We start from the raw sequence: 25,171 nt of genomic DNA, 5'->3' as shown, positions 1-25,171 counted from the left end.
ATTGTAAATTGCAGATACGATGTTGCGAGAAGAATTTGAGAGAGTAGTGAAAAATCCCCTTGAATAGACGACATTCCCTCAGAACTACAGATATCATTTGCAGAGCGAGCCATAACGAAACTATTCCACCTGGTGTACAAGGTGTATGAGACAGGCGAAACACCCTCAGGCTTCAAGGAGGACATAATAGTTACAATTCCAAGAAAGCACTGTTGACTTGTGTAAATATTATGAGACTGTCAGTTTAATAAGTCATGGTTGTAAAATACTGACACGAATTTTTTACGGAAGAATGGGAAAACTGATAGAAACCGATCTCTGGGAAGATCGCTTTCGTTTCCGGCGAAAAGCAGGAACATGCGAGATAATACTGACTCTACGGCTTATACCAGAAGATAGGTTAAAGAAACACACACCTTTGTTTATAGCTCCTGTAGATTCAAAGACAGCTTTTAAGAATCTTGACTAGCATGCATTAAAATTCTGAAGGTAACGGGGGTAAAATACAGGTAGCGAGAGATTACAGACAACCTGAAACCAGACGGTAATCATAAAAGTCGAGAGGCATGAGAGGTAAGCACTAGTTGAGAAAGAAATGAGACAGGGTTGTAGCCTTTCCATGATGTTCTTCAATTAGCACAGAGATTAAGCAGGAGTGTAAAACAAAGGAAAAGTTTGATAAATAGTTAATATTCATGAAGAATAAATAAAAAAATTAGAGGTTTGCCGTGGTCATTTTAATTATGTCAGAGACCGCAAAGGACATGGAAGAGCATTTGAACGGAACGGACAATGTCTTGAAATAAGGATATAAGGTGAACATCAACAACAACAAAACAAAGGGTAATGCAATGTCGTCGATTTAAATCATGCTATACTAAGGGAATCGATTAGGAATCAAGACACTAACGGCAGTACAAGAGTTTTTTGTTTGAGCTACAAAATAACTGGAGATGGTTGAAGTAGAGGGGATATAAAACCGACAGAGGACAAATTGTTAACACTGAATTTACACTACATGATCAAAAGTATCCGGACACCCCCAAAAACATACGTTTTTCATATTAGGTGCATTGTGCTACCACCTACTGCCAGGTACTCCATATCAGCGACTTCAGTAGTCATTAGACATCGTGAGAGAGCGGAGTTGGGCGCTCCGCAGAACTGACGGACTTCGAACGTGGTCAGGTGATTGGGTGTCATACGTCTGTAAGAGAGAATTCCACACTCCCCTAAACATACCTAGGTCCACTGTTTGTGATGTGATAGTGAAGTGCAATCGTGAGGGGACACGTACAGCACAAAAGCATACAGGTCGACCTCGTCTGTTGACTAACAGAGACGGCCGACAGTTGAAGAGGGTCGTAATGTGTAATAGGCAGACATCTATCCAGACCATCACACAGGAATTCCAAACTGCATCAGTATCCACTGCAAGTACTATGACAGTTACGCGGGAGATGAGAAAACTAGGATTTCATAGTCGAGCGGCTTCTCATAAGCCACACATCACGCCGGTAAATGCCAAACGACGCCTCGCTTGGTGTAAGGAGCGTAAACACTGGACGATTGAACAGTGGAAAAACATCGTATGGAGTGACGAATCATGGTATACAATTTGGCGATCCGATGACAGGGTGTCGGGGTATGGCGAATGCCCGGTGAAAGTCATCTGCCACCGTGTGTCGTGCCAACAGTAAAATTCGAAAGCGGTTGTGTTATGGTGTGGTCGTGTTTTTCATGGCGGGGGCTTGCACCCCTTGTTGTTTTGCGAGGCACTATTACAACACAGGCCTACACTGATGTTTTAGGCACCCTCTTGCGTCCCACTGTTGAAGAGCCATTCGGGGATGGCGACTGCATCTTTCAACACGATTGAGCACATGTTCATAATGCACGGCCTATGGCGGAGTGGTTATACGACAATAACAATCCTGTAATGGACTAGCTTGCACAAAGTCCTGACCTAAATCCTACAGAACACCTTTGAGATGTTTTGGAAAGCCGACTTCGTGCCAGGCCTCACCGACCAAACTCTCCTCAGTGCAGCGCTTCGTGAAGAATGTGCTACCATTCGCCAAGAAACCTTCCAGCACCTGACTTAACGTATGCCTGCGAGAGAGGAAACTGTCATCAAGGCTAAGAGTGGGGCAACACCATATTGAATTCCACCATTACTGATGGAGGGCGCCACCAACTTGTAACTCATGTTCAGCCAGGTGTCCGGATAATTTTGATCACATTGTTGTTGTGGTCTTCAGTCCTGAGACTGGTTTGATGCAGCTCTCCACGCTACTCTATCCTGTGCAAGCTTCTTCATCTCCCAGTACTTACTGCAACCTACGTCCTTCTGAATCTGCTTAGTGTATTCATCTCTTGATCTCCCTCTATGATTTTCACCCTCCACACTGCCCTCCAATGCTAAATTGGTGATCCCTTGATGCCTCAGAACATGTCCTACCAACCGGTCCCTTCTTCTTGTCAAGTTGTGCCACAAACTCCTCTTCTCCCCAATTCTATTCAATACCTCCTCATTAGTTATGTGATCTACGCATCTAATCTTCAGCATTCTTCTGTAGCATCATATAGTGTAGATTTAAGCGTTGCAAAGTAATTTCTGAAAGTAGCTTTTGGGGTGTAGCCTTGTGTGGAAGTTATTCATGGATGAAAAACAGTGCAGATAAGAAGAGAATAGAAGCTTTTGAAAAGTGATTCTAAAGATCAGACGAGTAGTTCATGTAACCAATCGGGAGGTAATCAGAAGAACTGCCGAAAAAATAAATTTGTGGCACAGCTTGATTAAACGAGAGTTCGGTTCATAGGACACATTCTGAGACAACAAAGCATCATCAATCAGTTTAGTACTGGAGTGGCGTGGGAACGGGAGTAGGGGAAGGGGGGGGGGCGGGAAGAATGAATACAGTAAGCAGGTTCTGCATAAGGATGTAGGATGCAGTAGTTCTTCGGAGATGAAGAGCCTTCCAGAGGATACAGTAGCATGGAGAGCTGCATCAAGCCAGTCTTCGAATGAAGTCCACAAGTTGGGGCAGTTTGTAAGCTCACTTGTTTATAAATACGATTGTCACGAGGACATTGAACTTGATTATGCATTACCGTACTTCATCCTGAGTTGTCACTTGAGAATGCTAGAACTGGATACATTCGCGCTTGTGAATAAATAAATCTAATAACACACCAGGCCGTAAATATCATTTCTAAACTATTGAAGGACTGCGGACGCTAGTAATTACAAAATAATGTCTGTAGATATACATCGAAGAAGCAATGACGGCATAAAAGGAAGGTCCTAGAGTGGAATTAAAATTCGAGGTGATGGAATATCAGTGATAAGATTCGCTGATGACATTACTGTCGCCGGCCGTAGTGGTTCAAAAATGGTTCAAATGGCTCTGAGCACTATGGGACTCAACTGCTGTGGTCATAAGTCCCCTAGAACTTAGAACTACTTAAACCTAACTAACCTAAGGACAGCACACAACACCCAGCCATCACGAGGCAGAGAACATCCCTGACCCCGCCGGGAATCGAACCCGGGAACCCGGGCGTGGGAAGCGAGAACGCTACCGCACGACCACGAGACCGGCCGTAGTGGCCGAGCGCTTCTAGGCACTACAGTCTGGAACCGCGCGACCGCTACGGTCGCGGGTTCGAATCCTGCCTCGGGCATGGTTGTGTGTGATGTCCTTAGGTTAGTTAGGTTTAAGTAGTTCTAAGTTCTAGGGGACTGATGACCTCAGATGTTAAGTCCCATAGTGCTCAGAGCCATTTGAACCATTTTTGACATTACTATCCTCAGTGAAAGTGAAGAAGAATTACAGGATCTGCTGAACGGAATGGACAGTCTAGTGAGCACAGAATATGGACTGAGAGTAAATCGGAGAAAGACAAGTAACGAGAAGTAACAGAAATTATGCTAGAGGGAGCCGCAGAAGGTAAAAACTGTAGAGGAAAACAGAGATTGGAATACACTTAGCAAACAATTGAGGATGTAGGTTGCAAGTGTTACTCTGAGATCCAGTGGTTGACACAGGAGACGAATTCGGAGTAGGCAGAAAAGTGGTTGCTTTAAAAAAAAAAAGAGTTAGTTAACGTTTGGAATATCATTCATATAAAAAAATCAAGCTCCTATCAGTAGTTTTTTCGCTGATATATCTCGGTAGTCGGTGGTAGACTGATAAGGTGACACTGAAGTGCAAGAAGTGCGCTGCACGCTTCAAAGTTTGCCACATTAAAAGCCGCTGAAGCGTTCTGTGGTCGCTGTCACCGCTGGTATGTGAAGACCAGCTGAGGTGTCGTCAGCAATCAACCGACGGTATCTTTTTGCGTGACCTTGCTGCATTTTCCTGTCTAGTTAGCAACAGTCTATCGGAGTGTTAACATGGCGAGGTTCATTAGTTGAGCGTACAAGGTAACTGAAGAATAATTCATTAGTTCTTTGTTATAGCAGTGGATGCATCAGTGAAGTTATGGTTTAAGTTATCGACAAGATAAGGTTATTTAAGACAGAGTAGTTGGCGCAGAAAACTGTAAGTCACAAAAATATTTCGCATACGAAAGCTATGGTTATTTCTATTCCATCGATGAACCGACGTGTACCACCTGATTCGCCTGCCACTGAACCTCTACAATTATTACATTTCATTTTCGTAGAACTTGTTACACCCAGGTATTTTCGTTAGTTCAAATGGTTCAAATGGCTCTGAGCACTATGCGACTTAACTTCTGAGGTCATCAGTCCCCTAGAACTTAGAACTAATTAAACCTAACTAACCTAAGGACATCACACACATCCATGCCCGAGGCAGGATTCGAACCTGCGACCGCAGCGGTCGCTCGGTTCCAGACTATAGCGCCTAGAACCGCACGGCCACTCCGGCCGGCTTTTCGTTAGTTGACTCAGTGATATTGAAGACACAGGATACTACGTCTTTTCGATTAATAAAATCATTATGTCCTGAAAACTGTGACCAATCCAGTGTACCTCTACATGAATATGGAAAACGGTATTTGCTATTAACGAGGTTATCCCGTATAGACGTACCTAGATACTGTGATAGCTGAAGCGTTCTTGGCACTGCACATTATTGAGAATAAAGTACGTTTTGCGTGTAGTGTACTGTTTCGCTGCTGAAAAATTACGTACTGTCTATAAAGGTAGAGGACACCTGACATCCAGACTCTGAGAAATAAAGGAGTGTGCAAAATATCTGTCGGTGAACTTTATTAAATACGAGTTATGTGAGAAAAGTAGTGAGATTGACCACACTGTGAGTGATCTGGCAACGCTGTGTTGTTCTATTTGTGTAAATCGTTGTGTTCATCCCTTTCAGATGCTCAGTCCGAGTTCCAGCTCCGTACAGCTATCACGTGATTTTTGAGAGAGCTATCAGTGAAGTTATGTTTTTGTTGTGTGTTACAAATGTGGAACAGCTGAATTTAGAGCACGTTATGCCATCAAGTTTGTTTTAAGCTTAGGGAATCCGCAAGAGTGACCTTTGAAAAGTTGAAACAGGCCTAAGGAGAACATTCCTTATCGAGTTTTTCGCTGGCACAAATCTTTTTGGAAGGCCGAGAACACGTTGTAGATGAATCTCGCTCAGTGGGACCTTACACTTATGCCATCAAGTTTGTTTTAATCTGAGGGAATCCGCAAGTGCGACCTTTGAAAAGTTGAATCTGGCCTAAGGAGAACATTCCTTATCGAGTTTTTCGCTGCCACAAATCATTTTGGAAGGCCGAGAACACGTTGCAGATGAACCTCGCTCAGTGGGACCTTAAACTTCGAAAACCGACGAAAACGTCGAATGTGTGCTTTCTTTTGTGAGAGCAGACCGAAATTTAACAACAGGGAGGATGGGTGATCTATTGAACTTAAACACTTTCACTGTACATCAAATTTTGAACGGAGAAAGATTTGTGCCAAGTGAATGCTTCATCATAACAACCCCCCATGTCAAATGGCCACTTTGACCTCAGAAGACATAGTTGTTCCACAGCCCGGTATTCACCTGATCTGAGTCCTCTTGACTTTTTTCTTTTCCCGATATCGAAAAACGTCTTAAAAAGACGTCATTTTGGGACCCTGGAGAACATTCAAAAGAATGCGACCGACTTGTTCCAGGCTCTACCAGTTAAAGTCTTCCAATGCGGCTACCAATACTGGAACCAACGACTCTACCGGTATATAGCTGCAGAAGGGAACTGCTTTGAAGGGGAGAGTATAGCTGAAAAAGTAAAAATTTTGATAGATAAAAAATGTCAGTCTCGTTATTTTTCTCACATACCTCGTATCTTCAGCTCATATTTGAAATAGGGAAATATTGTTGACACGTACGGCGTACGACAGTCGTAGTCATACGATAATTCTCTGTGACACTCTGATTTAAGTGGTCCGAATCATACACACCGACTAATAACTTGGGCCTGGTCTATCTAATGGCTACGATTTACTCGTAGATTAAAAGATTACTTACGGAATCATCTTGTGTCAAGTTACCTGCTGCTTCACAAACAGCTCCATTGCCGGCCGCGGTGGACGAGCGGTTCTAGGCGCTTCAGTCCGGAACCACTGCTACGGTCGCAGGTTCGAATCCTGCCTCGGGCATGGATGTGTGTGATGTCCTTAGGTTAGGTAGGTTTAAGTAGTTCTAAGTTCTAGCGGACTGATGACCTAAGATGTTAAGTCCCATAGTGCTCAGAGCCATTTGAACCATTTTTGAACAGCTCCAGGTTCTACCCCGTAAAATACAAGTTTATTTGTTCCTATTGCAGTAGCACCGATTATCTACCCAGCCCACAGCCTCCAACAGAGATCTCACCTCTGACGAGACCTAATGTATTGTATGGAATTTTAAAGCAACTTAACCGCAATGGCACTGTGTATCTCTGCTAAGCTCTGTTCCTTGGCTTTAGAAGCGTTTTCGACGAAGTTCCACGCTGTCTGGACAAAGCAGTGCGTACGGAATATTGGACCAACTTTGTGATTTGGTTCCTAGCAAATGGAGCATCGCCTATTAGAGAAATTACACAATCTGGTGAAAAATCTTCAGATGCAAAAGCAGCTAAGGGCAAGGGTGAATTATGGGATCATTGTTGGACCATTACGTTTCACAACGTAAATGACTTAACAGGTAACATCCGAAGCTCAGTGACTGTTCGCGAATGTTGCTGTTGCTGTTGCACATGGAGAAGTCGCAACGCTAGAAATTGTAGCGAAACGCAAGATTTGCAGAGCATGGACGCTTGGCAGTTGACTCCCAGCATATTAAATAATTGCGGAAAAATCGCTGGAAACAACCATACCCATAAAACATCTGCGATTATGTGTACGGAGCGATTTAAAGTGGGGCGCTATCATAAATCGTAGTAAAGGCAGAGGCAAGACAGAAATTGATCCCTCAGGAAGCGTAGTGCCCAAGACGGAGCTCACAAAACTCTCGTTCGATAATTACGTATTGCTTTTCAGGCTGTAATCCTTAGCAGGCTGGATCGTCAGTGAATATAGAGAACATACAAATAATAGTAGTACTTTTCTTCCCGGATTCTATTAGTAAGTGCGAAAGAGTCATAAAGAAACTCATTCGAGTCCAGTGGCGGATGTAACAAGAGAGGCGTTGTGCATCGCTGTTTAATGTTGAAATTTTGACAACTTAAGTCCCTAGAAGTGTCAGCCGATACGGGGTGATTCGGAGTCTTCGCATCAAACGTCAAGGGGTGATGAGTCACATCATGGGGTACAACTTTTGTTACAGACGAAATGATCTCTGACGATTCCCGGCGACGCTACGCGTCCTTTAGTATTCACCTGCCCTGGGACGACGAGATTTCACCGAAGAAGCAGGGTGTACTGATCAGCCGTACTGCATGCTACCTCTCTCTCAGTAAACTTGCAGTGATTTTCTACAAGAAAACAGTAAGAATGAGTGTCTTCAGGTGGAGAAAGATATTTTAAAAGCAAATCAGGAACTTTAATTTTTCTCAGCCCAGCCACTTTCACACGGAGCAGATGGCTGGTAGGAAACACACATTGCATATGTACGCAGCAGTGTGCCTACACCATGCGGCCTCTCAGGGGCATAGCCAGTACGAAAGGACACATAGCGCCTCCGGCAAGCGTCAGCGAACGTTTTGTCTCTAACAAAAGTTGTTCCCCGTGACATGATTCATCACCCCTAAACGTTTGATGTAAAGATTTTGAAACATCCTGTATATTGTATTTAGAGTGTAGCAAAAAATATGTGGGGCCGGCCGCGGTGGTCTCGCGGTTCTAGGCGCGCAGTCCGGAACCGTGCGACCGCTACGGTCGCAGGTTCGAATCCTGCCTCGGGCATGGATGTGTGTGATGTCCTTAGGTTAGTTAGGTTTAAGTAGTTCTAAGTTCTTGGGGACTAATGACCTGAGCAGTTAAGTCCCATAGTGCTCAGAGCCATTTTTTCTTTTTTTGTTACATTGTTGAAAGCACCCCTATGTTTGGTTAGAATGTAAGGCTACAGTAAGTTGTAATGCTTAGGCTCACTGTCTACAATAAGCTTGTAATGCTTAGGCTCACTGGCTGTGTTTGTTGTTCTATCTGAATGAATGTAATGTTGACATATGACACTTCGTTGCTCTACTGACATCGAACATGTAGCATCAACTGCTTAGTGTTCCTCACGGACTTGGTTTCTGGTACAATGCAACGAAAGTGTACTGAAATGAGGAGTTGGCAGATGCCCATTTGCCGTACGTATGGGCAGATGGTCCGTGGCACCAATGTGTGTATTGGAAGAGATTTCCAGAATGACGGTCCTCCAACAAGAGGACATATGAAGCAACTGATCGTCATCTTAGGGAGTTTGGGACTTTAAGCCCACTATTCGCTACAGAGAGAGGCCTAGAAGGATGAGGACACCTCAATTGGAGGGGAACAACCTTAGTGACAGCGTAAGACGATTAGCAGCAAGACGTAATGTTGCCCACACGAAGTACCAACCACCCTACAGTGCCGGGTGACCTGTAAAGCACACAGGGCGTTTCAGCTGTCACTATCTATGAGATTTTATCATCATCATCATCATCATTTAAGACTAATTATGCCTTTCAGCGTTCAGTCTGGAGCATAGCCCCCCCTTATACAGTTCCTCCATGATCCCCTGTTCAGTGCTAACATTGGTGCCTCTTCTGATGTTAAACCTATTACTTCAAAATCATTCTTAACCGAATCCAGGTACCTTCTCCTCGGTCTGCCCCGACTCCTCTTACCCTCTACTGCTGAATCCATGAGTCTCTAGGGTAACCTTGCTTCTCCCATGCGTGTAACATGACCCCACCATCTAAGCCTGTTCGCCCTGACTGCTACATCTATAGAGTTCATCCCCAGTTTTTCTTTGATTTCCTCATTGTGGACACCCTCCTGCCATTGTTCCCATCTACTAGTACCTGCAATCATCCTAGCTACTTTTATATCCGTAACCTCAACCTTGTTGATAAGGTAACCTGAATCCACCCAGCTTTCGCTCCCATACAACAAAGTTGGTCGAAAGATTGAACGGTGCACAGATAACTTAGTTTTGGTACTGACTTCCTTCTTGCAGAAGAGAGTAGATCGTAGCTGAGCGCTCACTGCATTAGCTTTGCTACACCTCGCTTCCACTTCCTTCACTATGTTGCCATCCTGTGAGAATATGCATCCTAAGTACTTGAAACCGTCCACCTGTTCTTTGTTCCTCCTATTTGGCACTCAATCCGTTTATATTTCTTTCCCACAGACATTACTTTCGTTTTGGAGATGCTAATCTTCATACCATAGTCCTTACATTTCTGATCTAGCTCTGAAATATTACTTTGCAAACTTTCAATCGAATCTGCCATCACAACTAAGTCATCTGCATATGCAAGACTGCTTATTTTGTGTTCACATATCTTAATCTCACCCAGCCAGTCTATTGTTTTCAACATATGATCCATAAATAATATGAACAACAGTGGAGACAGGTTGCAGCCTTGTCTTACCCCTGAAACTACTCTGAACCATGAACTCAATTTACCGTCAACTCTAACTGCTGCCTGACTATCCATGTAAAGACCTTTAATTGCTTGCAAAAGTTTGCCTCCTATTCCATAATCTTGTAGAACAGACAATAACTTCCTCCTAGGAACCCGGTCATATGCCTTTTCTAGATCTATAAAGCATAGATACAATTCCCTGTTCCACTCATAACACTTCTCCATTATTTGCCGTAAGCTAAAGATCTGGTCCTGACAGCCTCTGAGAGGCCTAAACCCACACTGATTTTCATCCAATTGGTTCTCAACTAATACTCGCACTTTCCTTTCAACAATACCTGAGAAGATTTTACCCACAACGCTGATTAAAGAGATACCTCTGTAGTTGTTACAATCTTTTCTGTTTCCATGTTTAAAGATTGGTGTGATTACTGCTTTTGTCCAGTCTGATGGAACCTGTCCCGACTCCCAGGCCATTTCAATTATCCTGTGTAGCCATTTAAGACCTGACATTCCACTGTATTTGATGAGTTCCGACTTAATTTCATCCACCCCAGCCGCTTTATTGCACTGCAATCTATTGGCCATTTTTTCCACTTCCTCAAATGTGATCCTATTTCCATCATCATTCCTATCCCATTCTACCTCGAAATCTGAAACATTACTGATCGCATTTTCACCTACATTGAGCAACTCTTCAAAATATTCCCTCCATCTGCCCAAGGCATCCACAGGTTTCACCAGCAGTTTTCCTGACCTGTCCAAAATACTTGTCATTTCCTTCTTACCTCCCTTTCGAAGACTACTAATTACACTCCAGAATGGTTTTCCAGCAGCTTGACCCATAGTCTCCAACCTGTTTCCAAAGTCTTCCCATGATTTCCTCTTGGATGCTGCAATTATCTGTTTGGCTTTGTTTCTTTCTTCAACATAACTTTCTCTGTCTACCTGGGTTCTGGTATGTAGCCATTTTTGATACGCCTTCTTTTTCCTTTTACAGGCTGCCTTGACTGTATCATTCCACCAAGCTGTTTGCTTCATCCTACTTTTACACACTACTGTTCCAAGACATTCTTTAGCCACTTCTAGTACTGTGTCCCTGTACCTTGTCCATTCCTTTTCCAATGACTGTAATTGACTACATTCAACTAACTGGTACCTTTCTGAGATCGCTGTTATGTACTTGTGCCTGATTTCCTTATCCTGAAGTTTCTCCACTATTATCCTCCTACATATGGACCTGACCTCCTGCACTTTCGGCCTCACAATCCCAATTTCACTGCAGATTAAATAATGATCAGTGTCATCGAAGAATCCCCTGAATACACGTGTGTCCCTCACAGCCTTCCTGAATTCCTGATCTGTTATTATATAGTCAATGACAGATCTGGTTCCCCTGCCTTCCCAAGTATACCGGTGAATGTTCTTATGTTTAAAAAAGGAGTTTGTGATTACTAAGCCCATACTGGCACAGAAATCCAAGAGTTGTTTCCCGTTCCTGTTGGCCTCCATATCCTCTCCAAATTTACCCATAACCTTTTCATACCCTTCTGTTCTATTTTCAATCCTGGCGTTAAAATCACCCATGAGCAGAACACTGTCCTTGTCCTTTACTCTAACAACTACATCACTGAGTGCCTCATAAAAACTATCCATCTTATCTTGATCTGTCCCTTCACAATGCGAATATACTGACACAATCCTAATTTTCTTGCTAGACACTGTCAAATCTATCCACATCAGTCGTTCGTTTACATACCTTATTGCAACTACACTGGGTTCCATTTCTTTCCTGATGTAAAGCCCTGCACCCCATTGTGCTATTCCTGCTTTGACTCCTGACAGGTAGACCTTGTATTCTCCCACTACCTCTTCTTTCTCACCCCTTACCCGAATGTCACTAACAGCTAAAACATCCAGCCTCATCTTACTTGCAGCCTCTGCCAGCTCTACCTTCTTCCAAGAGTAGCCCCCATTGATATTAATAGCTCCCCATCTCATTACCATTTGTTTGCCAAGTCGTATCTTAGGAGTCCCTGGTTTGTCAGTTAGAGGTGGGACTCCGTCACCTCCAAAGGTCCGAGGCATTTTGCTCTGATTGTTGCCAGCATCATATTTAAAGTACCAGGGAAGCAGGTTGCTAGCCTTACTTGCCCCGAGTCCCATTGGGTTTTACCCCTAACGGCTGAGGGACTAAACCGGTGGATTTGGTAGTCTTTGCCGTATGAGCACAAAGGTGACCACGACTCAGAATATGTCCGAGATGCCCAGCCTTATTCCAAAGTAACTGGTATCCCGACTGTCGGGACCACTTACTTGGCCACTCATACGTTGCCCCTGGTTCATGAACTAGGACATGACTACAGGAACCCACACCATGAGATTTTATGTAGCCAGAAATTTTACATGTGTCCTTCAAAAACCAAGCGTGAGATTTCCACATTCTGTCGCTCACTGTGCGCAAACTTATTACTACCGAAAAAATTAACAGCACCTTTTTGTAGGAAATTTAATGTACTCGTAGTTAAATTTTGTACCGCGATACGTTTTCGATAATGGCCATAGTTATTGAATTATACAAGAAAAACGTGCAAAAGTGATTTTCAAACCTACTCCCACCCTTAGCCCGCCCCCAACCCCCCCACGGTCAGGATTTGTGGTAAGTTGTCGATGGCACTCCCTCCTACCACTGTACAAAAATTTGCGAATGCATGAATTATTTCCCACATTCGACCTGTATGGTCTTCAATGACTGGACTTAGTAGTCATCGGCTTAGTCCAGCACTTAGAGTTTGTAAAATTGACGGTTTTGTAAATTTTACCTAACAATTTAGTAAATTTTAAGAGCATAAACAATTACATCGTTGCCGGCCATGGTGGCTGAGCGATTCTAGGCGCTTCAGTCCGGAACCGCGCAGCTGCTACGGTCGCAGGTTCGAACCCTGCCTCGGGAATGCATGTGTGTGATGTCCTTAGGTTAGTTAGGATTAAGCAGTTCTAAGTCTAGGGGACTGATGACCTCAGATGTTGAGTCCTACAAAATTTGACTATAATGAATTTCCTACCAGAAGGCCTCGTTAACTTTTTTTCTTTGGACTAATAGTTTACATCTACATCTACATTTATACTCCGCAAGCCACCCAACGGTGTGTGGCGGAGGGCACTTTACGTGCCACTGTCATTACCTCCCTTTCTGTTCCAGTCGCGTATGGTTCGCGGGAAGAACGACTGCCGGAAAGCCTCCGTGCGCGCTCTAATCTCTCTAATTTTACATTCGTGATCTCCTCGGGAGGTATAAGTAGGGGGAAGCAATATATTCGATACCTCATCCAGAAACGCACCCTCTCGAAACCTGGACAGCAAGCTACATCGAGATGCAGAGCGCCTCTCTTGCAGAGTCTGCCACTTGAGTTTGCTAAACATCTCCGTAACGCTATCACGCTTACCAAATAACCCCGTGACGAAACGCGCCGCTCTTCTTTGGATCTTCTCTATCTTCTCTGTCAACCCGACCTGGTACGGATCCCACACTAATGAGCAATACTCAAGTATATGTCGAACGAGTGTTTTGTAAGCCACCTCCTTTGTTGATGGACTACATTTTCTAAGTACTCTCTCAATGAATCTCAACCTGACACCCGCATTACCAACAATTAATGTTATGTGATCATTCCACTTCAAATCGTTCCGTACGCATACTCCCAGATATTTTACAGAAGTAATTGCTACCAGTGTTTGTTCCGCTATCATATAATCATACAATAAAGGATCGTTCTTTCTATGTATTCGCAATACATTACATTTGTCTACGTTAAGGGTCAGTTGCCACTCCCTGCACCAAGTGCCTATCCGCTGCAGATCTTCCTGCATTTCGCTGCAATTTTCTAATGCTGCAACTTCTCTGTATACTACAGCATCATCCGCGAAAAGCCGCATGGAACTTCCGACACTATCTACTAGGTCATTTATATATATTGTGAAAAGCAATGGTCCCATAACACTCCCCTGTGGCACGCCAGAGGTTACTTTAACGTCTGTAGACGTCTCTCCATTGAGAACAACATGCTGTGTTCTGTTTGCTAAAAACTCTTCAATCGAGCCACACAGCTGGTCTGATATTCCGTAGCCTCTTACTTTGTTTATCACGGACAGTGCGGAACTGTATCGAACGCCTTTCGGAAGTCAAGTAAAATGTCATCTACCTGGGAGCCTGTATCTAATATTTTCTGGGTCTCATGAACAAATAAAGCGAGATGGGTCTCACACAAACGCTGTTTCCGGAATGCGTGTTGATTCCTACAGAGTATATTCCGGGTTTCCAGAAATGACATGATACGCGAGCAAAAAACATGTTCTTAAATTCTACAACAGATCGATGTCAGAGATATAGGCCTATAGTTTTGCACGTCTGCACGACGACTGTTCTTGAAAACTAGGACTACCTGTGCTCTTTTTCAATCATTTGGAACCTTCCGTTCCTCTAGAGACTTGCGGTATACGGCTTTTAGAAGGTTAGTTTACGCGTAGCCTGGGAGAGAATATGAATATGTTGCGCGCCAGGTATAACATTGAGGGATGCATTAAACGAAGACGGTAGGTGAAGCTGAGTCACCCTGAACGTAGGAGCAGAAGCCAACTTGGGAAGGTGCCAGGACGGTTTCTGACAAGAAGTAGTGCCTCTAGTTTCACCTCGCACATCAAGAGAGGAATTCGAAGGCGGGTAATCCTCATAATAGCAGGAAGTCTTTGACGGAAGCCGCGCACCGCTGGCCACCGTGCCGCGTCCCTTATCCTACTCAGCCACGCGAGACCTTAATTGGTATGCTAGAACTCTGCGGCTGGTACGTCTCCTGCGCGACGTTATCATAGGAATTCCTTTCTGTTGACGCTGGCCTCGGTCGGCAGATGACAGGGGGCTCACTTCCTCGGCAACCAGCAGCGGCCAACCCTTAGTCACGGCTGTCACAATCCTTGGCTGGCGAAGTCCTCTGCGCGCCAACGAGTACGGCAGACACGCAGCTATTCTGGCAATCTCTACACTGCAGAACTTCCACGAAATAACAAAAAATTGGAATAACGGCGTCACCAACTTATTACTGACGAAATGTGTAACAAAAATCACGAGACTTTAATCGAGGTCCTCACTGGAGCCCGGCCGCTGTGGTCGAGCGGTTCTAGGCGCTTCAGTCCGAAACCACGCAGCTGCTACGGTCGCAGGTTCGAATCCTGCCTCTGGCATGGATGTGTGTGATGTCCTTAGGTTAGTTAGGTTTAAGTAGTTCTAAGTTCTAGGGGACTGATGACCTCAGATGTTAAGTCCCATAGTGCTCAGAGCCATTTGAACAATTTGAATCCGCCCGATGACATGCCATATGTGCTCGACTGCAGACAGATCTGGTGATCGAGCAAGCCAAGGTAACATTTCGACACTCTGTAGAGCGTGTTGGGTTACAACAGCGGTATGTGGGCTAGCATTATTCAAATGGAATACACTCCCTGGAATGATGTTCATGAATGGTAGCACAGCAGGTTGAATCACTTGTTTGACTTACAATTTTGCAGTCAGGATGCGTGGGATAACCACGAGAGTGTTCCTGCTGTCATATGAAATAATACCACAGACTATAACTCCAGGTGCATGTCCAGTGACTGACACGCACAAAGGTTGGTTGCAGGCCCCCAACCGGCCTGCTTCTATCCAACACTCGGCTATCACTGACCCCGAGGCAGAATCAAATTTCATCAGAAAATACAACCGATCTCCACTCTGCCGTCCAATGTGCCCTCGTTTGACACCACAGAAGTCGAAAATAGATTTGTCAACGGGGTATCTGGCTCGGAGCCGTCCTTTTAATAAGCAATTTGTAACAGTTCGTTGTGTCACATTGGTGCGTGGTGCCAACTGATGCTAAAACTGCTGCCGTAGTTGCAGAAAGACGTCCCAGAGCCGAAGATTGTTCGTGACGGCCACGATGGTCTTCCCTCTCGGTAGTGCGACGTGGCCGTTCGGAGACCGGGCTTCTTGCGACCGTACATTCCTGTGACCACCGCTACCAGCAAACATGTACAGTAGCTGTATTTCTGCCGAGTCCTTCTGCAGTACTGCAGGCGGAACTTCCACCTTCTCATACCCTGTTACACCATCTCGTTCAAACTCAGTGATAATGGCGTCTTTGTCACCCGAAAGGCATTCTTGAACAACTTCAACTCGCCACGTCCAGTCTCAAAGGTAGGTATCGCTCGCGACCGTTACAGCGCGTACTTAAGTCACACATACTAACGCCACTCTTATGCGACTGGCGCGAAATTTGAATAAATATCATCTATACATATACACTACTGGCCATTAAAATTCCTACACCACGAAGATGACGTGCTACAGACGCGAAATTTAACCGACTGGAAGAAGATGCTGTGATATGCAAATGATTACCTTTTCAGAGCATTCACACAACGTGCTGACATGATGAAAGTTTCCAACCGGTTTCTTATACACAAACAGCAGTTGTCCGGCGTTGCATGGTGAAACGTTGTTGTGATACCTCGTGTAAGGAGGAGAAATGCGTACCATCACGTTTCCGACTTTGAGAAAGGTCGGACTGTAGCCTATCGCGATTGCGGTTTATCGTATCGCGACATTGCTGTTCGCGTGGGTCGAGATCCAATGACTGTTCGCAGAATATGGAATCGGTGCGTTCAGGAGGGTAATACGGAACGCCGTGCTGGATCCCAACGGCCTCGTATCACTAGCAGCCGAAATGACAGGCATCTTATCCGCATGGCTGTAACGGATCGTGCAGCCACGTCTCGATCCCTGAGTCAACAGATGGAGATGTTTGCAAGACAACAACCATCTGCACGAACAGCTCGACGAGGTTGGCAGCAGCATGGGCTATCAGCTCGGAGACCATGGCTGCGGTTACCCTTGACGCTGCACCACAGACAGGAGCGCCTGCGATGGTGTACTCAACGACGAACCTCGGTGCACGAATGGCAAAACGTCATTTTTTCGGATGAATCCAGGTTCTGTTTACAGCATCATGATGGTCGCATCCGTGTTTGGCGACATTGCCGTGAACGCACATTGGACTCGTGTATTCGTCATCGCTATATTGGCGTATCACCCGGCGTGATGGTATGGGGTGCCATTGGTTACACCTCTCGGTCACCCCTTGTTCACATTGACAATACTTCGAACAGTGGACGTTACATTTCAGATGTGTTACGACCCGTGGCTCTACCCTTCATTCGATCCCTGAGAAATCCTACATTTCAGCACGATAATGCACGACCGCATGTTGCAGGTCCCGTACGGGCCTTTCTGTATACAGAAAATGTTCGACTGCTGCCCTAGCCAGCACATTCTCCAGATCTCTTACCAATTGAAAAAGTCTGGTAAATGGTGGCCGAGCAACTGGCTCGTCACAATCCGCTGTCACTACTCTTGATGAACTGTGGTATCGTATTGAAGCTGCATGGGCAGCTGTACCCGTACACGCCATCCAAGCTCTGTTTGACTCAATGCCCAGGCGTGTCAAGGCCGTTATTACGGCCAGAGGTGATTGTTCTGGGTACTGATTTCTCAGGCTCTATTCACCCAAATTGCGTGAAAATGTAATCAAAGGTCAGTTATAGTATAATATATTTGTCCAATGAATACCTGTTTATCATCTGCATTTCTTCTTGGTGCAGCAATTTTAATGGCCAGTAGTGTAGAAAAACGCCCAACGACTTCCGTTTATGTCGCATAAACCACTACAATCGCTATTGAATGAGTTCTCAGTAAGCCTTGGCGTGTAAAATGCCAACTTACTGTTCAAGTTAAGTAAGAGCAAGGCAAGAGTCTGTTCTTGTTTGAATTGGGTACCGATGTCGGATAGGTATAAGGCAACCATATTTATACTGTGCTGGGTGTTAGAACAGTCCCTTTCTGTAGCTCACTGAGACGTGTACAAGGAAGAAACAGGGGAAGGGGTGGGTATTCTACTTCGGCAAGGTTCTATAAGGATTCACATCCCCGCGATTTGAAAGCGACACCGAATACGGCGCCACGAGAAGAAAACTAGTTGTCCGTAAACAGCCTGATAACCAGCCGCCATGAGAAGGAAACTAATCTCCCGTAAACTGCCTGACAACAAAACAATGTTTACTAAAATCATTGTGTTACCCGTTGCATTTGGATGAGTAGAGTCAGTGACAATGATTTCTAGTTACACATGAAAATACCACAGATTCCAGAAGGGGCAAGTGTCCCCCACTTGCCCTGCCCGTCCTTGCAGGGCCTATGGGCCTACACTTCAATGTGTATTCTAAACCAGGGGCAAGATTTTGGTGTTCACATCCTCAAATCATTTTCAGACATGACAGAAACGTTAAGGGCTCTAGGTTCAGACGTTTGGACTTTTAGTCTGTCGCTTCATATCCCTTTTACATAATTTTGTTCGTGTTTTTACTGACCTCACCAAACGCGGATCTCGTAGGAGAATATACCTAAATCGGGAAGTCCGATCCGACTTGTTTCTGGATACAGAACAATTGTTGCACTACTGTCTACCGTATTTGACAACTACAGTTATTTTGACCCCAAACTGGAGAAAAATCAACCTGTAGTATATGTGATAAGAAAACTATCAGGTGCTCATAAGGTGTATTATAGATATTTTTGAACAAAATCGTATTAGGCAATCAAATATCAGTGCGTGGCGAATGAAGCTCTCCTAACATTATGCTAAATCTGCGCAGTCCTCTGAACTCTGCAGCGTTCCAAATATGTAAACGCAACTCCGATTATTGTAAATCTAAGTAACCGTTGGAACACAGTGTAGCCGGCCAGTGTGATCGAACGGTTCTAGGCGTTTCAGTCTGGAACCGCGAGACCGCTACGGTCGCAGGTTCGAATCCTGCCTCGGGCATGGATGCGCGTGATGTCCTTAGGTTAGTTAGGTTTAAGTAGTTCTACGTTCTAGGGGACTGATGAACTCAGATGTTAAGTCCCATAGTGCTCAGAGACGTTTGAACCATTTTGAACACAGTGTAGAAATTACAAAAATATCTGTCATGGGTGTTTCCCGTAAGAGAAAGATGAGAGTGTTACATGGTTCGATGTGTAAGATAATAAACTAGACTTTTGGCTGTCCCTACAGACCCGTTAACCAGGACCCTATCGCTGTTATCGAGCCAGCTGAAGTCATTGGCCGTGAAACGCAGTCCGAGCTTGGCACAACTACTTAAAACAGACGCCACGGGCAGACTGAGTGCAGGAGGCAGATGAAACTCGAGCAGTAGGCGGAGCGAGAGTCACGTGACAGGCCACGCGACTTTCAGCCTTATTGCATTCGTTTTATTGTTTCACCAGTACTAGTCCGGTTTTTTTCTAGCCACACCTCGTATGTCCTACCAACCGTCCCTTCTTCTAGTCAAGTTGTGCCACAAACTCCTCTTCTCCCCAATTCTATTCAGAACCTCCTCATTAGTTATGTGATCTATCCATCTAATCTTCAGCATTACTCTGTAGCACCACATTTCGAAACCTTCTATTCTCTTCTTGTCCAAGCTATTTATCGTCCATGTTTCACTTCCATACATGGCTACACTCCATACAAATACTTTCAGAAACGACTTGCTGACACTTAAATCTATACTCGATGTTAACAAATTTCTCTTCTTCGGAAACGCTTTCCTTGCCATTGCCAGTCTACATTTTATATCCTCTCTACTTCGACCATCATCAGTTATTTTGCTCCCCAAATATCGAAACTCCTTTACTACTTTAAGTGTCTAATTTCCTAATCTATTTCCCTCAGCATCACCCGATTTAATTCGACTACATTCCATTATCCTCGTTTTGCTTTTGTTGATGTTCATCTTTTCAAGACACTGACCATTCCGTTCATCTGTTATCCTATTATAAATACACTCGTATATGAGTCATTATATGAATCCCTCTTTAACTTAATTGAATTTACTCAAAAAATTATAAATAATGAAATATATTAAAAATAAAAATGTTTTAGAGACAAAAGCTCAATAAGGAGGTCAAATGAAAGGAATAATGGTTCACGCTTTAGTTTTCTCAATGAGTGGACCGTCTTGTGCAAGTGCAGTGAAATTTATCTTGTTTGTTGACGCACAAGTTCATAACTGCCCAGAGTTTGTCAGTATGCTGACATATAGAATAGGTTCTTGTTATAAAAAAATATCATAGTGGACAAGACTGTTGCATCTCGTTTAAGCTCTGTATCTAACACCTACAACGTATCTGATGGGAACTTCCTCAATCAACTGCAGGTTCACCTGAGGCGAGAACATCACGCAGGCCGCTATCGGGCGACAGCTTCGCATTTGGGAGATTCCACGCAACGCCTACGTGCGCAGAAGCGCGTAATCTTTCGTTACCGGTGACACTCCACACCCTTCTGTCTCCTAGGACAGCAACAAGTGTCGGTAAGCAAATTTCAATCGTCGCACATCAGCTTCTATTTTCTTATGCCTACCATCATACTCTTCTTCTTCCTTCATTCTATGAAAGATTCATCTGTACTTAATTCCATCTTTTTTTGTTCTTACTCTACTGTATCCTCCGTGGAACGATATGTCGTTGCATGCATGCCATTGTCAGTTGAAGAGGACTCTAAGTTTAGATATTGTAGTGTGTCTTATTAATAAATAATTCCATATGAGTCTGTCATTTAATTAAAACTGTAATGATTTAATTTAGAGAGTGTAATGAGCGAAGACTTCGATAATAACATCGACGGCTAACATCAGTTGCTACAACGGACAAAATTTTTGTTGGATTATGACCGTATTCTCAAGAATCCATGAAATGACAATGAGCAGTACTGATACTTTCGTCTGAAGGCTTTCGTGATTCATGCAATATGTTACTTTCAGCGGAATATAATGGTATTTTAATTGTTATTGGCTGTTTTTCATAGAAAGACAAGTGCCCAGAAGTTCACCCACCATGTACTTATGTGTCTTGAGGCATCCTTTACAAACTCTGTAAAAAATGAGGTATGACATCTGATGAACTTTATCGTGAGATCAAAATATCATGGTAAAAGTCTTACTACTAATGGTAAGTAGAGGGATGATCATAACAACAATGTACAGGCTTTTAGAGGCAGGAGCTATAGTTAAGTGCGGAAATAATAATAATGTGATACGAAGCATGTGGCACGGCTAACCACGGTACACGAATTGCAGATGGAAACGATGGTTCGAATACAGTAATCAGGTTCATAAATGAATGTTGCAGTAGTGACACAGAGATGAGTGTTGTACAGGAGAGTATATGGAGAGCTGCATCAAACCAGCAAGAACACGAGTACTACACTACATGCTTTAAGTTGTTTCGAGGAATTGCTCAGGCTTAGAAAGAAGACCAGGTTTTAGAATACCCTGAATGACGAGGTCCTCAGAGATGGAGCCCAAAATCGTTTTGGCAAAGAATAGCTACAGTGCTATCTCGGTCAGTTGTACCGCAAGGGAATCTTTTACACTGGAATTCTGAAGTTCATTCACTTTTCCCATTTCTGGAATATGCAGGGTATTGGAAGTACAAATGCAGATATTTTTATTGGTGACTGGGAACAGTGCACTGAACAACATTACGTAAGTATTTACTTCATCTGCAGACTAATAATTACAGCTATGAGGAGTGGTATGTTTTAGGTTGGTTAGTACCTCCCAGTACATGTTGCAAGAGCAAGGCATTAATTGCTATCTCGCGTGAGCAGCAAAGCATGTTTTGAAGTATGGATGCAAAATATTGTACGGACAGGCGTAGTCCGCTTAGTCGTACAGTTACGATCGTGCAGAAAGCACCAGGTAGAAAATTATGAGGTTCACTTCTGTTCTACTAATATTTATTTAAACCATGAACGGCTTAGAGATTTTAAAATCCAGTCTTCAGGTGTATAAATTATAGTATTTGGTAAAACATAACATGCGGTCTGGCCAGTCGTGAAAGAATTCCAATCATTGCACTCTAGAAAGGCCAACCACTACTGTGTGGAGGGCAAAGTCGGAGGTGGCCCTCTACAAAGTAGTGATTGTCCTTTCTAGCGTGAACAAATATTAGTACAAGTGATGCGGATCTCTCTAAATCAATTTTCACGTCCCTCAGCTGCGGATGTCCTACGTACCAAATCTTATGTAATTAATGAGGGCTGGTCGAGAAGTAAAGTCCGACAGATCGCGAAATGTAAACAACAGTTAAGAAGCTACGAATCTTTGCACAGATGTTTTGGGCAATGTCTCTAGCATGTCTGTAAATTGCGTCACGCCCCTCTCTTCAGTTCTGACAAGGGAAACTCCCCATGCCCCCCCCCCCCACCCCCAACCCCTCCACCATCAGATTTAGCGGTAAGATGGCCCAGCGGATAGCCCATCAAAAACTGAACGCAGATCAAACATGAAAACAGGAAGAAGATGTACTGAACTGTGAAAAAAGGAGCAAAATAGATACAGTGAACGGTCCAGGTTCAAGATGTGCAACATGGATCGAATTTGAGTAGCCCGAGCTTCGTGGTTACGTGTTCACGGTGTTGGACTGCGAACACGGATATCCATAGAATGAAATTTTCACTCTACAGCGGAATGTGCTCTGATATGAAACTTCATGGCAGGTAGGAAACGAGGTACTGGCAGAAGTAGAGCTGTGAGGAGGGGGCGTGAGTCGTGCTTGGGTAGCTCAGTTGGTAGAGCACTTGCCCGCGAAAGGCAAAGCTCCCGAGCTCGAGTCTCGGTCCGGCCTACATTTTTAATCTGCCAGGAAGTTTCAGAGAGATCCATGTTCAAATCTCCCTCGTGTCCCCTTTTTTTCACAAAATTATGAACTGTCCGTCCGGTCAATGACGTGTCTCTTCGCTGTATTCAAATTTGCGTATGTGTCGTTGTGTACCGTCTGGTGATTTGCAAACAGCGAGGTGCAAGGCTGGGACCTCCAGACGTACGTACTTCCTATACTTCCTATTTGTTCTACACAAGTACCATATGTTATTACTTTCACTTTCCGTTTTGGAAGCTTTAATTCCTTTGTCGCAACATAGTTTACACCAGTTTATTCGTTGTTTTCATTTCTGTGAGAGATCTATGCGGCATCACGCCTGCTCTCACTATTCATCACGTTTACTTGCGACAGTAATATACCAAATGACACATTTCTATAACCAATGTATAGTATGACAACTACCAAGACTACAGAAGGAGAACAGACACGTCAATGACCGGGCGGGAAGTTTATAATCTTGAGAAGCAGGAAAAAAAAAATGACGCGAGGGAGATCTGAACACGGATACCTTCCTTCGCAGTCCAACACCACAACAACACAACCACGACGCGGTGGCTCTTCGAATTCGCTCGATGTTGCACATCTTGAGGTAGGACCGTTCACTGTTACTATTTTGCCTCTTTATTCACAATTCAGTAAATCTTCTTCATGTTTTCATATTTGACCTGTGATTGGTTTCTGACGGGCTATCCATTGGGGCGCTTTACCGCTAAATCCGAAAGCGGTGCGCTGGGGCCCTAGACTTGTGTGCACACAGTGAGCACGTAAAGCTGCCTACAACAGTAGTGTCTCCCGCCAAGTATGGGTGCCCGCTGCGAGGTTTCGCATGATGTCATGCAACCCCTACATAACGTACCTATCGTGCATTTCCTTCTTCATGACAGTCCTCGGTCGCACACTGTAGAGGCAATGAGGATGTCCCTACACTTTTCTCTATGGAAAGTGTTTGATCAGCCACGATACAGCCCAGACTGGGCTCCCTACGATGTTCGTCGCTGCTGACTTGTACCGCTGGCTGTGAACACAACATTTTTGGCACAGACAACGAACTGCAGGCCGACGTGGAGAAGCGGCGGAAGGCACAGGAGGCTGCCTTCTATGACGAGGTATTGGAAAGTTGGTAACGCAACGACAGATGTCTAAGTCATAGCCGTGACTGTGCAGAGAAGTAGATGGAACGTGTAGCGAACTGTTGCAAATAAAATGTTTTTTATTTTCACTGTCTTTTCCATTTCGCGACCGATCGGAACTTACTTTCCGAACAGCCCACGAGTGTGATGTGTTTGCAAGTAGGCTGTTAGACGCAGAGAAATAATACCAACTAACACACTGAAGCGAGTACATATAAATTTTTTTAAAAAAGGCTCTGAGCACTATGGGACTTAACATCTTAGGTCATCAGTCCCCTAGAACTTAGAACTACTTAAACCTAACTAACCTAAGGACGTCACACACATCCATGCCCGAGGCAGGATTCGAACCTGCGACCGTAGCAGTCCCGCGGTTCCGGACTGAGCGCCTAGAACCGCACGGCCATCGCGGCCGGCTATAAATTAAAAATTGAACCGCAGAACTAGGAACACTTTTATATGTAGTGGCTGCTGTCTGATAGCCTATGAATGTTATTTCGTGTTATGAGCAACAAATCCGATCGGGCACTACAAGTTCTGCGACTGAGTCGAGTTCCTACACACTTTTAGAGTGGCCTATACGAAGTTAGCCAGCTGACGTCGCAAGTCGCGTCACGCCGCGTAAGCTAGTTGCAGTCGTAACTCTAAAACAATGTTTTACTAACGTCAGCGATATGCCAGCCGTGCTCTCTCGTGCAGCGCTACAGAGCAGGATTCGAGATGTTCCAGCATGCATGCAATGGTGGTTGGCTAGTAATTGCACTCACACTTTTCGTAGTTGAGGAAAACCTTACTGATCATGAGTTGACATTCTACGGTTGAACAGTGAAGGAGAAAAGCTGTTAGCTTGCCTTAGGCCCTTTTTTATCAGAACACATCTCAGTTTATCTTTGATTCTCATAACATTTTCGTAACCACAAAAATTTTTAGAATGAAGAAACAGGTTCTTAATCCTTACTTCACACACTTCTGTGAAGTGAAATTCTTGACTCACTGGGTTTGATCGCATCCCAGCGACAACAGTTTTTATAATAAATAACCTATTGAACATTTTTACTCGAAAAGTTTTATGACATTTCAAAAGCTTAATTTTTGTAATTGTATGAGTCATATAACCAAAACATAAGATCGAACAATTCAAATATCGGAAAAATTGAAGAACATTGCTTTTTGAAAACCATAACTTTTTTGTCTTTTCATATAAATGGCAAAAATTTAACTGAGTTGCTTAAAATATAGC

General features: G+C 44.1%; 1 protein-coding gene across 2 annotated transcripts in view; it reads left to right on the top strand.

Annotated features, from left to right (window-relative positions):
• The window catches only part of LOC124605459 (facilitated trehalose transporter Tret1-like), a 200,653-nt gene that overhangs the window by 41,076 nt on the left and 134,406 nt on the right, over positions 1 to 25,171 (top strand). Inside the window, exon 2 of one of the 2 annotated variants that reach the window (XM_047137146.1) lies at positions 20,293 to 20,448. The exons of the other annotated variant lie outside the window; for it this stretch is intronic. The gene's annotated coding sequence lies outside the window, so the exon portion shown is untranslated. The remainder of the gene's footprint in view (positions 1 to 20,292; positions 20,449 to 25,171) is intronic. 2 annotated transcript variants of the gene reach the window in all.

The sequence above is a fragment of the Schistocerca americana genome, chromosome 3 (assembly GCF_021461395.2).
Source record: "Schistocerca americana isolate TAMUIC-IGC-003095 chromosome 3, iqSchAmer2.1, whole genome shotgun sequence".
NCBI classification, from domain to species: domain Eukaryota; kingdom Metazoa; phylum Arthropoda; class Insecta; order Orthoptera; family Acrididae; genus Schistocerca; species Schistocerca americana.
Note: the sequence above shows the minus strand (reverse complement) of the source record. Positions and strands in the feature narration are given on the sequence as shown.